Genomic DNA, 16,436 nt, shown 5'->3' with positions numbered 1-16,436 from the left:
CAATATTGTTACAAAGAGTAGCAAAATCTATGTTTAGTACTATACAGGGTTTTTTTGTTTGTTTGTTCATTTGTTTTTTGTTGGAAAGTCTTATGACTGGTATCCTTTTGAATGTAATTCAAGGTCTAGTTAAATATTTTTGTCTCGAACTTTAAGTTACCTCAGAAAAGAAAAGATAATAATACACATGATGTTGGATACTTTTATTTCCAAAATTCTGTCATATTTAATCATATAATACTCTTATTAGTGCTATCTGAATTAGAGAGAATCTTGAATCATGAGTGTGAACATTCTGAAATATGATGTTTGGAATTTGGCCAAATTTCTGCCCATTGCTTAATGCCAAGAGTTGATCTGTTTTTAATTTGCTGCACTGAAATTTCTGGTCAAAAAAACTTTACCCTTTTGTCTTTATCTAGAGTCTGCCCAACATAATCTGAGCTCTACAGAGGGAGACAAGTAAAAGAAACAAACACAGGCCATATAGGTCCAAAGAAGTTTTCCATCACACTTCAAAATTAAGCGACTTAAACTGGGCTTTAATTTACATGTTAGATTTAATGTCATGCTCATTGCATATTAATTAAATAGCAATGGATCATTACCAGTCCATTTAATGGGGTGTAACAATGGCTGCATATAAAATATGCAGACACTACTATTACACTGTCCTTAAACCTCAGTAAATATGCTTGAATAATTGCTAGTGCTTCAGCAATACACAGTTGCTAATGCACCTCTACATCAATTCACTGGTGTAATTGATACAAACAGGTCCCAAATAGCTTCCAAAAGCCTGTGTTCCTTTCCTTCTACAAAATCACTGAGAGCATTATGAGGTTCCTGCTGCTTATTTTTAAATCTCTTTAAATGGCATCAACACTGTGGGAAAATGACTAGCTTGCATGACTTCATGACTAAATGACTTCTCTCTTCCTTTGATTTCAACCAACTTATGTCTGGGCAGATGACTGGCACAGAGAAAATGATGTCTTGATTGCTGACTATTTCTCTCTTAGTAAGGACAAGTGACTTTCTTGTGGCAGTACTGTAAGTACTTCTTCTCCCAATTGAAGTTTGGTTTTAAATAGCCAATCTTTTAACTGATTCTGGCTTGATTTTGGGAGCTCTCACCTCCACACCATTTACCAGTAACTGGTGTTGAGGTTAAAATATTGCTTATGTAAACCTCAATCTGACAATACCATAAGTTTCCTGGTGATGCAGTATTTTAGCAGTACCACCTTAGCCAAGTCACTTTCAGTCAAGAAACCCTAGTCAAGAATTTTCTTCATATATAGGCTGGAGCTCCATAGATAAAGTAGAATGGAATGGATTTGAATAATACATTAAATTTTCTTTTGTGAGTTTAAGTATTGATATTTTTCCTGCTCTTTTCAAGTTATTTATTTCTAGTAAGTGGGTGTCCTTGCCTGCCTTAGTTAGATGTGCTCCAACTCATAATCTTTTTACTGTTGAATGTTTCTAATACTTGTGACCTTAATATTTTGTAAATGATTTCTTAGTGATCTGAAGGAGGAAGCAATTTTCGTGCCTCTGTCCTTACTTTGTGAGAGATCCCAAAAAAAAACCAAAACACAAAAACCACCCTGACATTTAGTTGGAAAGAAGATATAACTTGCCCCTATGTCAGAGGCTTTGAAAAGCTTTAACAATATTATGCATAATTCTTCTTCTTAATAGAGAAAGTTGCCTTATTTTTTTGTATTTTGCAGAAGAGAAATGGGGAGGGGAGAGAAAAAGTTTGGAGGAGGTTCGAATTGTTACAGGAAGTCAATCAGTTACTTATGGCCAAACTTCTAAATATTTATTCATATGTTAATTTATATTCATGCTCATAGTTGTATATCAGAATATAGCTTTTTGTGCAATACAATTACTATCAACCTAGCTGACTAAAACTTTGAGGCAAAATAAAACAAGGGATTTCCTGCCAGCTACAAATCAGGGGAAAAATTTTCCAGGAGGCCAAATTCTTGCCTAATTTATATCCTGCACAACATCACAGAGTTCAGTGTTGCTGTATGATTAATGATTTCTATAGTTAATGGAGCTGTACTAGTGTAATGAAGAGAAAAAATACGGTCCATTGACTTTCATGGAGTGACACTGACCATATATTAGTGCAAGTCTAGGGCCTTATCTTGTGCAAACTGATCAGGATTTTCAAGACTCTCTGTTGATTTGCTGTATTTCACTTTGAAACATATCAAAACAAAGCTATGTAAACCAATGCCTTACCTTCAACAGTAGCTGGTGCCAAATTTTCAGAGAAAGAAGAAAAACTAGCAAACTGTTCCAAACTGCTACAGGTGAGAATGGTATTTCCCTCTAGTCAGTTTTTATGCCCACATCTATGTCTAGGTCCATGTCTCATACATTTTTAGCCAATCTAATGTAGCAGTTACATTCATACTGTTCCTCATAGATGTATTACATACTGGGGTTTTTGTTTCACAAAGTCAAAACAAGCTCTTCACATTGAAACACATAAATACAGAGTAATTTGGAGGTAACAAGAATTTTTTTATTAGGGATGGCTGGCCTTCTTTAAGTCCTTGTGTTTCACCAGGAATGACCTTTCAGTTTACAACTTTCTGTTGGCCTTTTCAGTTTGACAAGATCTGCTCTCTCTCAGCTTCACAGGTAAACACTGCCTATATAAATTGTCTGTGGGAAGTTGGTATTTTGTCACTTTCTGACAGGCTTGGACTTCCTAACCATGACTTACTTGGCATAGAAAATGGGCTGGTCAACATAAAATGACAGTACCAAAGCCTTGTCTTAGTATGATAACGATAGAGGTCTCCTCTCAGTTGTGTCCAAGAATCTGATAGCTCTTAGGCTGTAGGTAAACTGTAAGAGTTGCTGAGGAGGCTGATCAGCCTGGACTCGTCTTTGAACTCTGTTGGCTGCTTGCATGGTTGTTGCTTGTTTTGGATGTTAATGGCAAAACACTTGAGAGCAGGGACTGTCTAGGCGCAATACGTAGAATGATGGGTTTTAGCTCATGAGGTGCATTCCCTAACTCTACAAAAATTGGAATATATTACTTGCATATATTGTTGTGTAGTTGGCAGGGTTTTTTGATGAAAAAAAATCCCCAAAAATTTCAGTCAACCAAGCCAGCCTAGAAGGGACTGGATTATCTGAAATTTTCCCCAATTTTTTAAGGCTTACTTTTGAATCTTAGCTTGTGTTAAATGATTGTAGAACAACTCCATTTAAAAAATCCAGAGATCCCTACTCAGAGAAACTGAACTTGGTCACAAACTCAATTTTAATCCCAGTAGTAGCCTTTGCCTGTTCCGGATTGCTCTTGGACAGTAGAACCATTGCACATATGCAGGATAACTGAAAGTATTAAGTAAAGTTGCATGAGGGAAACTTCCTGATTTTTAATTTACAATAGCAAGTTTTCATTTTTTATTTTGATACTAAAGTTTGAGTAGTTTGCAGAGTCTCTATTGTATAGTTTCCAAGAGTATTATTTTTCATTCATTTTGTATGGGTAAGGAATGATTTGTGGTAGTATTATGTTGATGGCTGTCATCTATTGACATTTATAATTTAAACATGATCTAATATAAATATGATCTAATATAAATATGATCTAAATATAACCAAATACATGATGTATGATGTAAATATAAACTAATAATCTATACTCATGCACAATTCAATAGTATATGAATCAGAACTTTCTCCAGCATTGTGATAAAAGAGTTTCCATGTCCTATTATCAGAATTGCTTTCCACTGAAGGAGGTGACTGGAACTTGAGTAATTAAAACCAGAAATACCACAAGGTCTTGTATCATTCTGTGTCATCTCTTCAAAATATACTTACATCAAGGGTACCCTCAAAAAATAATAATGGTAACTGTAAGTGATTGAACATGAACTTACGATAAACTCAGTAAAAACTTGAGGGCTTTAATTTGTTTATCTTCAGTGTTTAGAGAAGAGTGAATGCCCTACATACAGTCTGTCCTGTGGAATATGACCATGACAAAAATGTAAAGTAAATTTAAGGCTGTAACTTCCTTGTATACTCAGAGGAGGTGCTGCAGATGATAGCTCAGAATGATATCAAATGATAGCTCAAAAGCACTGCTTTTGCTAAAAATAGAACCTAAAGTATATTTGCATAATCAAAACAATAATAATTATTTTTGCACAACTATTTTTAGTCTCCTTCTGACATTTTCACATTGAGTCATAGGATGTATAGACTAGGCATAATGACACCTCACACTTTGCATGTAAATTTTCAAGATATAATATTGAAATTTTCAGGATATAGTCTTGTTAAAGATGAGTGTTCTTCAAGATTATAGTTTTGTGTACTAAAATGACTTGCTAAAAGGAGAGACACTTCTTGCATGTCAGCAATTCACCTGGTCTGCTATGAGGTCTCTGGGTTGTCAAGCACCACCTGGGAATGAACAGGGCTGACAGTGCATTAAATAGCGTTGTACTGTATCTGGTAACCAGTTTTGTTGTATTGATGAAAAGCAACACTGTCTGGGGCCATTCATTAACTAGGAAAATGAGCTATTCTGGTCCCCCAAATTTTCTTTTGTATTCCTATGCATCCTGAATTATATCCTTTTATCTTTAAAGCATACTTGCCAGTGACTATTGATATTTTTATGAATATACACATCTAAAGCCTTGTGTTTCCCTGCATCTTAATACCTATTGTTTCTCTTCTTTTACTTGCATTTCCCCTGATTACTTCTTTAGAACATAAAAATAAGAATTGCTTCAATTTTTTTAAAAAAATGAACCTGATCATAGGAATATTTGCATAATGGAACAACCCAACACCAAAAAAGTTTAATGTACCACTTAAATAAACATGGCAGCTCAAACTTAGGTTTAAGTGCATATTGAAATATATTGATAGAGCAGTTTTTAAATGTATATCCCAAACCCCCTCATTCTTCTCTCATTTCAGCTGTATATCATACTATCGGTAAAGAAAGAGTAATTTTCATGCAATATTTTCCAAATTCAATCAAATATACTTGGACTTATAATACTGAAATTGTACCTAAATAAAAATTTCTATATACAGTTGTTCCAAGTTCTATTTTTTTTTTTTAATGAGTGCTGGTCATCTGGAAAGGTACTGATTTTACTATTTTAGTTATGAAATTTTTTTCTTGTAAGTTCCTGGATTTTCTTTTTTTTTTTTTAACAGCTGTGACACCTGTGTTCAACATATGCTTTAATGATGTGTATATCATGAAAGTTAAAGTACACTATGAGTTAATAGTGACAGCTTTGACTTTTCTATGTCCATATGTGCATGTGGAAACTTACACACATATTTCATAGTGGGAGAAACATGTGTGTAAGTGTTGTGATACGAGCACAGAAATCTCTCAAGGCTTTTCTTTTTCATAGATGTTGATTTGACAGCACGTGTTTTTAAGTACAGGTAAATGAATAAATGCAGCTTTGTATACATTCATATAGAAACAAGCGAGAAACACTTGCCTTCTTTATGCTCTTAAATGTGCTTTTGCAGCTAGTGGTTGCTGTGCAGGTACTGAACAAAATGAAATTGGTAGAAAATACGAGAAGCAGAGGGAGGGAAAATGCAGCGGAGAAAAGATTTCATAACAGAATTTCAGAAAATGGATGAAGTGTTAGTGAGGTAAGGAAATAGAGGAATGTAACTCCAGATGTCAAGAGCAGGAAGAGAGATGGTTCTTTCAGTTATGGCAACCAGATCATGTGAGAGTAAATGATGGAAGTCATATTTGCACTGGGGAAGACCATACTAAAGATAATTACTGAAGTTTTTACAAACACTGTCTCTCACTTTGTTTCTTCTTTCTATGCAGTATCTGCATTACTGCATCTGGTGGGAGTGTCCTCCTCCAGATGCAGTACTGGGGACATCCAATTTGTAGAACATTTTTCTCTTATGTGTCTCTTTTTTCCCTACTAAACTAGTGGTGGGATGCTTCACACCTTAAACACCTGTGATCTAGCCTTTCTGCAGGGTCTTGAGGCATTCCTTAAGCCTAGATCTAGTGGAAACTCTTCATAAGATTTGGAGCCTAATTACAGAACTAGAATTTTTAAAACACCTGCTCAGAGACTAACTGCAGTGGCATACAAGATTTGCACTCTCTTCATCTGTTGCTGATGTAAAGAATATGCACACCAGGTTTTCCTGTGATTTACAGTGGAGAAGGGCTGAAGGTGACTGGGTAAGTTTTCAGGTACTGAGGATTTGGTGATATTTTCTCAATGCCCATTAGGACTATTGCATCTTCACACATTTCATTTGCGGTTGTGACTTCCAGAGTGAGATTTTAAACTCTGCTTACTTATGCTGTACTTATGCTGCTTAATGCACTCTACAAAAGGATATGATTCTATGTCAGCAATTAAGCATCCAGGTATTTCTGTGGATCTGGATATTAGGCTCCCTGTGTCTCACTTCCAGTCTTGTAAAATGAAGACATTCTTTTTACACTAGAAATAAATCAATTTCTGAAGTAAACCAAATGTACTCCTGAAAGTATATTCATTTTTTCCTTGGTCTATGCAGAAAATAGTAAAAAATCCTTTTCTTTTTATTCTTGGATACTATGAAAGTGTAAAAAAGTCAAGTAAGTCAGACTTGGCAGACAAATAACCTGTGGAGTGCTACAGGGTGTCTTATTTTTAAATTATCACAAACACACTAAATAACCACTAGTATAAGTTTCAGCCGACGGATAAGTGGGATTCCACTGGGATAAACTGATACAGACTAATAGGTATGGTCAGAGGTGCTCTGGAAGGTCAATAGGGAATACCTGTATTTACAGAGGAGCCCTTCCATTTAGGATTTGAGACCATAATTGGGGAGGCATGCCTGAATTACTGTGGGACCCACTGCATTCGTTCTCTGTTTAAGCAGAGTTCAACTTTCAGGCCTGGAAGTTGGCAGTCTTTGCCAAAGTAAATGAGCTGAATAAGATCAAGGACATATAGTTACATATTTCAAATAATCTTTGTTCTCTTGCTTGCTCTCTTGGCGTTCAGGGCCCTACAGTATGATTTACTGGGGGAGAGAAGACCAGGTGAATTAATACTAATGTCTCACAATGTTGTTCAGTTCGTTGTAAATTGAATCTGTGGCATTAAAACTGATGACAGTAAGCATGGCAAAAATTAATAGTAGTGCTAATTATATTTCAATAAATTAACTTTATAGTCTTTCAAACAGCCTTTTACTAAGGCAAGTGAGCATCAGTCCCATTACCTGTTGGACAAGACCATTATAAATCAGAAAAGCAAAATCCAACATAGAAAGAAAGCTAGGGAGATTTCTCTAATGGTCTTTCCTCAATGTGTATGATGACTCTAGATGAAGCTGCATCAGGTAGCCCTTCTGTATCAGTAATGAGTGGGAGATCTAGTAATGAATTAGCCATAGATTCAGAGTGTCCATGAAAAACATGAAAATTACCTGCTGTTTTCGAAACTTTGCTTATTGTGCTGCTGGAACAATGAAGGAATGATGTAAATATGTCAGGGTTTTTTATGTAAACTGTGCTTTGAGGATGACATGGCAAAAAGAGAAATGTGTAAGGAGAGAATTCATGAAGTATTTAGGTCATCTCTGATGCAGGCATGGGCCATTACTTTTAAGTTGCTTGTATGTCTTTAACGTCACCTTCAGTGAATTTTGGTTAATGGGATGTTTCTCAGGGCTGAAAACTTTTCTCATGTATTTCAAAAACGTTTGGAAAGGAGTGGATGAAATCCAGACTGAAATTCAAAGCCTGTGATTTGAGCAGAGCATATTAGCTGAAGTGTAACTTTAAGCAGTTAGAGTGTAGCTTTATTTAATTCATAAAAGTAAGTTGTGCTTCACTTAGTCTAAAAATTACACAAAACTGAAGCTTGTGAATCACAAACGCAATGGACTACATGACACAAAAGATACTTAAGAGGTAAAATTCTATGTAATCAGAACAGCCATGAGTGCATCAATTGCCATTCATGCATCAGTTCTGTAATTCTGATGTGTGGATAGAAACAGTACAGGCCAGTCAGTGCACCTCCGCAAGCATGTGCATAAAGTGCCCACTGGGTGCATGAATATATTTACTCCATTGTGATTCCTCATCCCTTGCTAAATCACTGCAAACCGCTAAGATGCTTGACAAAATATTGTATTCTTCTCCCTGCCTTGGTATTTCAAAATACCTTTTCACATATGTGTTCCTTCTGGATTGAGCTTTAAGATTCACATGAAAAACAGAAAGTTAAAGAACTTTTCATTTCCCCTTTATTGTATTATATAAATTTTGAGTTCAGCATATACACAGGCTTCTCTCTCACACCCAGACCCAGCTGTTGCCAATAGGAACTGTGCACACAGATATTTAGCAAAATCAGGCAGACAATTTTATGGACACTGAAATATTGGTAAGATATGATGAGAGGAATATTTTCTAGCCTGTCTAGACTATCTTTCTAATTCTAATACCACAGCCAAGTGTACATCTGGGTAGCTTGCTCTCTGTTCTATTTTCAATGTGCAGCCTATGAAAATGTTTTCTATGCTGTTAAACAGAATTGCTAAAGCTGGAAGATCTGGTTAGAAAAGAGCATGCCGTGACTAAATCTCTAATTGCTTTTGATGGGAGTCTGCAGAAGGAACCCTAAGCAGCCTGTCCTCACCAACCTGACTGCTTTCCAGCTATGTGTGCTCTAAATGTGCTCTTCTGTAAAATCTTAGACTCCTTTCAACTCACAGCATAGAGAGATTTGATGCATGCTATAGATAGTAAGGAGGGAATTTAGAAAGGATGAAGTTACCTTGCTTGTCATCCTGGATTATTCTCCAGAGTGTCAATGTAGTCAATATTCTCCATAGCCAACTATGGTAAGTTCAGGGACATTATAGACTTGATGATGTTGATGAGCTAAAATAGAGCTATTGCTTTTGCTAATAATCGTTCATCAGTGATTATAGGTAACTAACATTGAATACTGAGACAATACTATAATTTAAGAGGACTCCAGCTAATGTAACTGGAACATAGAAACTGCATAAAAATAAGATTCAATGAAAACTGGACTTCATTACTATATTTCTAGAATAGGAGAATAGGTTTTCCAGATAAGTTTTAGTTCAAAAATTTATCTTAGTTGCCAACAGCACAAATAATGCATAGTTGCACTGAAATGTACTTAGGAAGCAGATACTGAAAAAGATTGCATATCTAAATATCATATAAATGCAAATATAAATAATAATTTCAAAAAAAACCTTAATTAAACAAACAGTATAACTCAAAATAACTGGATCATTTATGGATGTATACAATCATTGTTAACGTTGTCTTTGCTTGATAAAATAGCTTTATTTAAAATAAAACTGAAGTAAGCCAGAGACACAGGATCTCAAACTCTCAGACACAAGTGAACAAGCATAAGGAAAATTTTCCCCACTTTACTGATCTGAATTATTCATTCCTAGCTCTAGATTTCCGTTTAATTTAAATTCAAAATTTCCTTAGCATAGTTCATTTTGATGTCTCATTTTTGATGACCTATTGATCTCTCGTGGAAGAAGTCCCTTTTTGTCTGTCAGCCTTTTTCATCCATTTGATCAGAGTAATTGTCAGCCTCACCAAGGTCAAGGGCCTGCTGCTAGATAAAATCAGCATTTATATAGAATCCTTGGGAGGTCAACCATCTTCATCTCTCAGCAAAGGGGAAATAAGTGGCAGAATTTATTTATAGTACTTTTCTTTTTTCTTTTGTTAAACACTAAATGGGCCAGATTCTTAAAAGAATTTGGTAATGAAACAGTAGAGCAGATGTCAAACACATGGCATTGTAAGAGTCTGCAGATCTGCTATGCTGTTTCAGATTACCACAAAGATAGGAGCTGCTCACAGAAAAGGATTAGACGAGCTGTTTGTGTTCAGTACTGAGGTTTTGGTGGGTTTGACACATCTGAGTATCTGAGATCCTCTTTGGTATATAAAGTATAATTAGGTAATCTGGACCTGGAAATGAATTTTTGCTTTGGATTTAGCCCACCATTGGCACAGTAATTTTAAGGTTCTTAAGTGAAAAATGCTCTATAAACATAAATTGCCTTATTTTAGCTCAGAAACATTTCTGGCTTATCTAATGCATCTGTTCACCTTTGCTGAACAGAAGCAAGAAAAATTTAAATAACTCTGCACCAACCTTGCTACAGGCCTATCTAGTCTTAGCCTTCTGTGTCTTCAATAGCCTTGTATTAACGGAGATAAAAATAAAACTGAAAAGTTGCGTTAGGCTGGCAGCAAAGTGCTGACTGATGTGTTCTTGGGAAGGTTCCTCAAACTCTGAGCAAATTGCTGGTTGGGCAGACATTTAATTTTCTTGGCATACCTCCTCTGATCTGCAGCATTGAACTTCTGTGTATTTGGGGAACAATTTATCATATTCCTTCTAAAACAGGGGATACATTTCAGGAGAAGAAAGTTTTTCTCTCAGTGAATTGTTATTATTACACTATACAGAGACCCACTGATGAAGTTTGTATCTGTTTGTGTTACAGGTAGTTCTTCAATACTTTTCCAGAGACACAGCAGAATAAACAGAGACAGAGCATATAATTAAATACTGTTTGTTAAGTTCTGAACACAAAACCCGGGTTTTGACAGCGGGGATTGAATATTTAAGAAACACAGTATCAATTTTTTATTTCCATTTAATATTGTCTCATTAGTTTCACATATATGCCCATGTGTTTGCAAACAGGTGGAGTATTTATCTTTTTATTAAGTCCTGCAGTGAAAGCTCACACAGTATCAAGTAGTTAGATTAATCCTAAATCCTTTCTGATCTTTTCTTTTCCCCCCACAATAGATCTCCCTCTCTTGAGGATGATAACCTGCCTTCTTTTCCCTCTTAGTAGCGTCTTTACCTATATTAAGACAAATACTGCTAAATTTTGACTGTTTAAGCATTCACAAATGCTAGATTATCTAGAAGTCTTGGACAGTCCACGTGCAACAATGCATAGAAATGCATATAATTTACATCAGTGGAACTACCCTTTAGACATTAAGTCACATTCATGATACTCTGTATCACTCAAGATAGCCCCTATTTATAGTAGGTTTTATCAGTCATGTCTTCAATAAGACACTCAAACATTAACTGTCATTTGTTAAAGATGTATCATCAAGGGTCCTTTATTACATTATAAAATATTTACTGGTTAAGCTAATGCAGTCTTCTCAAGGTTTCACATTAGCCCATTGCTGACATTAAAAAGCAAATTTGGACACTAATTTCGTATATAATATATAGTTGTACAGGTGCAATTATGAAGAAGGAGTTTAGCTTATACTAGCTGGCAAAGGAAATATTTCAGTCACTACAGATTCTGGAGCAGCAAAAGAAGTGCCAGATGTAATGCAAAATATCAAACCAGAAAATGATTTTGAAGTATCCATTGGTGACTTCTCAGATGTTGTTATTTATTTATTTCTGAGCATCTCTGCCCAGTAAATTTCATTTACTACCTCTCTCGTTTTCACTTCTCCCTAATGATAACTGCCTGCTATTGATAATTAATCCAGATAACGACAGTCCTGGATATGATGCCACATCTCTGGACACTGAAGTGTGTCCAACAGGCCATTAAAATCCCATTAAATCTTTATTCACCAGTCCCAAATTAAAAATAAACATTGATGGTACATTGGAGACAATACTGATTTCACTGACCTTGCAATGCACCTTCCAAAAACTCTAGCAGAAAGGACTTTCATGTCACAAACTGAGATGATATTTTATTTATTTCTGTTGCAGGGCAAATACGAATTCTCTTTTGGTTACTGGATCTTGAGAGTCCAGTTTGTAATTTGCTGCCAAACGAGAGTATAACATACTCTCATACAGCATGGGGGACATCTCTTTTCCTGTGGAACTTTTTACATACTCCTTTGTATCAGTCCAGAAAACCAGTCCCTCCTTACTGATCGGATTTCAATCTTCATAATTACAGTTTACCTACATATGTCTCAGTCTAAAATCAGCTCATTTATTTATTTCCATTATGTGTTATCACAATGCTTGCTTTCTCTTTCCCCAACATTTCATTTTTTAAATTTTTCTCTTATTTCAACCTTGCTGTTCCAGACAGTTGCTTTGAAGATACACCTGGTTTCTCTTGGTTTATTCTTAAAAGTTGTCCTTTAAATAGGACCAACCCCTCTCCCCTTTTCTGTCTTTTCCTGTCCCACTGTCTCCAGCTGGTTCCATTCTTTAATGATTTCTGGAATCATGTCACCATCTAACCATCTGACAACCTAATATTTGATCTTTAGCATTTCTCATCTCTTAGAAGCTGCAAAGAATGGAGTGTTGTTTTATCTCAGGAATTTGCTAAGGGAACATTCTGTTGCTAGAGAAACCTTTAACTAAGTGCAACTGCTCATTCCTAATTAGCAGGTGTCATGCAGAGTTGTTTTTAAATGTACTCACAAATTTTGAGTGAAGCAACCTGGATTGTAAATCAGAGACCATTTATTTTTGCTGTGAAACTTGTCAGAGATTTTGTTTCAGTGAGAGAAAAAGTACTGAATAGCAAAGAATTATTCACAAGGATGATTATGTGTAAACACATAATGCAATGATAATCTTCCAGGGACATAAAGGAATTTCCAGAGAGAAATGTTTGAAGTAATGATTATGCAACACACTAACTTGCTTTTTGGGTTCCTTTGTTAAATACATCTGTGAGTAAAAGTAAGTTATTAGCTAAAAAATATTTTATCTCCCCTTTTTTTCCACTGTATGATTCACTTCACATATAGTAAACTGTGGTTTGCTTTTTAGTTCATATTAGCTCAAGGTGCCAAGCTATTGATTGTTCAAAGCTACAATTTTTAATTGATGTCATATTTTTTTTTGGATGACAGGTACTTCAGATGTAGATGTGAAAATAAAATAGGAGGAGGGAGGGGATTTTGGTCAGATTTTACTGGATGATTTTTTCATTTGTGGGTGGAATAACAACACTGCCCTGACCATGACTTGATGCAGCACTGTAATCAAGATACACCTCTGTCATGAAATTCCCTTCTTGCTTCCTCCTTGGTATAAAATTTATGACTATACAATCTCTTTCAGTTCAGCAAATAAGGATATTTAACCAAAGCTATTCCCTTTCTTTCATTTAATGCACTTGTTTCAAGTGTGCACAGCTCTGGACTGAGACTTGGAAGGCTCTGTGGCTGTAAAATTGGAAGATGGCAAGGAAACTGGAGGGAGAAAATGTTAATGAATAATTGTTTTCTTTTTGTATGGATAAATAATCTGAATCAAAATGTAGCTGTTAATTTCATATATTATATCTTTTGCAAGGATTGGGTTTTTTAAAGCAAAATATAGGAAATTTTTAGTATTACTGACAGGTGGAATAGCAATTCTAATTTTCAGCAGGGAATAAACTTTGTTCCAGGAAAGGAGAGGAACTGTAACAGTACTACTCAGAAATGTGTTCCTTGCTGCCTGCCTGTGTTGTAGACACAATATTTGTGTAGATACCAGGTGAGTAAACAGAGTAACTTTATAAACAACTTCCAAGGAGATGGGTTCCTATTGTACCAGTGTACTTGTTGGTTTGAGAAAATGCTCACATGTAAATCAAATCTAAAAACCTGACCTATGGCTTCTACTTATTTAGTTACTATAGTAAGATGTCATGTTTATAGTGACTGATGCTTTATGTATAACATCCAGTGTTTGGTATCCCTTAAATGGTACAGGAGTCTGTGGAAAAGGTACCTTACTTATCAGTGCTGAAAGTAAATGTTAATTAAAATTATTCAGCCAAATACAAACCAATATTTGAGTGATGGAATAATCAGAATGCAGTACATAAATATAATTATCATATAGTGTCATTTATACAAAGATTTGTAAGCATTCACAAATGCTAATAAATTAGTCTAATTAATATTACTTGTAGATGACATGTATCATATTATATCCATTTAATGAAGAAAAGAACTGAAAAAATCACAAGTCTATCCTTGATTTTCTGAGTTTAAATCCCCATGGGTTTCTCTGTCTTCACATCTTCATGTGGGTGAAGTGCTAAAATCTCCAAGTGCATTCTAAACACTTTTTTTTTTCTTAAATACCCAAAAGAAAATACTGAAGAAAAGAGAAAATTTCACAATAAATTATTCTGTTGTACCTTCTGTATAATTCATAGGCCTTCTCAGAAACTGTTAGGCTACTTTAGAATGGCAGAAAATATTTTTTAATGTTTCACTGATCTCTAGCTGTGCAAATCACAGCAATATAAGGATATAAGTGGACTCCCTCAGTACCTAATAAGGAAAATTAAATTTCAGAATGCCAAAGTGCTTCTTTAGGAACATTCCTGTATTTTTTGATATGGGGAAAATTTATCATTCAATGAAAAATGTACACCAAAAAATTTTACATTATTGAGATTGCCTGTTCAGATATCTAAGCTACTAAATATTGTATGGATACATAACAAGTCACAATCATGGTAACTGGAAAAAAACAAAAAGAATAATCTCGAAACCTTCAATACAAATAAAAAATAGTCCGTAACAATTTATTTCTGATTTTCCTACTGTATTATTTTTGCCAGTTGATGCATACACAAAATTTGTAGATAAAACATTTCATATTCTTCTCTAAATATTAAAAGCATACTCCAATTTAATGTGGATCCTAATAGATTCACCTTTGAAGCCCCTATATTATTCAATGAACTACTGAACCTATATGAAATTTTGTATGAAATATATCAAGATAGCAAAAAAAAAAAGCTTGTATTTGACTAATAATTTAAAGTGCAATATGGAGATGGGTAAAATTATATATTTAGAAATATATACTAATCTTTAATATTTCATAGACTTCTGTTACAGGCTAGGGGTTACTGTAAAATGTTTTCATAAATACTGCTGAGATGGTAAAAAAAGACCTTTTCTTTTTACCTTTTGTTTCTATTACCTCTAGGTAGACAATGTTTACAGAAACAATATAAGTAGAAGTGAAAATTGAAGAAAAGGAATATTGAACTTCTAGCAATTTTGACTGCATCTATATACTAATCAAAACTCTTCAGTGGTGAGTGATTTGCTGTCCAATAATCACATGGAGATTAATTTCAAATAAACACCTTGTGAAAAAATTAGAAGCTGCTATTATACATTTAAGAATATTAAATTATTAGGAACACAGTAAGAAGCAATCTCTAATATAAATATGTTATGTGAAATATGCAAACAGAGCTTAAAAATATTTTTGTCCTCAGGATCATACAATTTGGAGCAATACTTTTTGGCAGGGTGTGAGCTTTCATAGAAATTCAGTGAAGGTTCAAAGATGCATAGAATGGCTTGTGTTGGAAGGGGCCTCTAAAGGCAATGTAGTGCAGCCACCTGCAGCTGAGTGCATCTCAACTAGATCACATTGCTCAGAGCCCCATCCAGCCTGACCTTGGATCTTGCCAGGAGAGGGGCATCTACCGCCTCCCTGGGCAACCTGTGCCAGTATTTTTTCATCCTCATTGTAAAACTTCTTCCTTATACATCTAATAGAAATTGAGCCTCTTTTAGTTTAAAACTATTACCTCTTGTCTTACTGCAACAGACTCTGCTAAAAAGTTTAACACCATTTTTCTTATAAGCTCTTTTAAATATCAAAAGAATGCAATAATGTCTCCCTGGAGTCTCCTGTTCTCCAGGCTGAACAAGCCCAGCTTTCTCGGCCTGTCTTCATAGGAAAGATGCCCCAGCCTTCTGATCATCTTTGGGGCTCTCCTCTGAACCTGCTTCAACACATCTATCTCCTTCCTGCAATGGGGACCTCAGAGCTGGAGTCTCACCAGAGAGGAACAGAAGGTCAGAAATACCTCCCTCCCTGGCCATACTGCTTTTGATGCAGCCCAGGGTACAGCTGGTATTCTGGGCTGCCAAGTACCCATTGCTCTCTCATAGCCAGCATTTCATCCAGCAGTCCACCCTGCAGAACGCTGTCAGCCGGGATGCTCTCAATCCCTTCCTCCTTCCTATTCTTTCTAAAAATGAGTGCAATATTTTCCAGTGGGCTGACCATGAGCTGCAGAGGGGTGCACAATGCAGACCATCTGAGGCAGATGTCAGGCAGGAATGGGAGGAGGGGAAAAACAAACCTATCATTGGGTGCAGGTGTTCGGGCTGAGGCAGTGGTGTCAGGAAGAGTGTACAAACATCTTGTCAAGGATAAGGCTGGGGAAGCATTGGAACTGGCAATTTGCCAAGGAAATACATGTAATATGGATGATGTTTGAACATGTGAGCTATGCTTCATCAGGAAAGAATGGCTGGGTTTGTAATTGTTTAAACTGCC

General features: G+C 35.5%; 1 long non-coding RNA gene across 1 annotated transcript in view; it reads left to right on the top strand.

Moving 5' to 3' along the window:
- Positions 1-15,167, top strand: part of LOC125326961 — a 32,652-nt gene extending 17,485 nt beyond the window's left edge. The window contains exon 3 of the long non-coding RNA XR_007204081.1: positions 15,063-15,167. This is a non-coding gene — a long non-coding RNA (uncharacterized LOC125326961). The remainder of the gene's footprint in view (positions 1-15,062) is intronic.
- The last annotated feature ends 1,269 nt before the right edge of the window (positions 15,168-16,436 follow it).

The sequence above is a fragment of the Corvus hawaiiensis genome, chromosome 6, assembly GCF_020740725.1.
Source record: "Corvus hawaiiensis isolate bCorHaw1 chromosome 6, bCorHaw1.pri.cur, whole genome shotgun sequence".
Lineage (NCBI taxonomy): Eukaryota > Metazoa > Chordata > Aves > Passeriformes > Corvidae > Corvus > Corvus hawaiiensis.
Note: the sequence above shows the minus strand (reverse complement) of the source record. Positions and strands in the feature narration are given on the sequence as shown.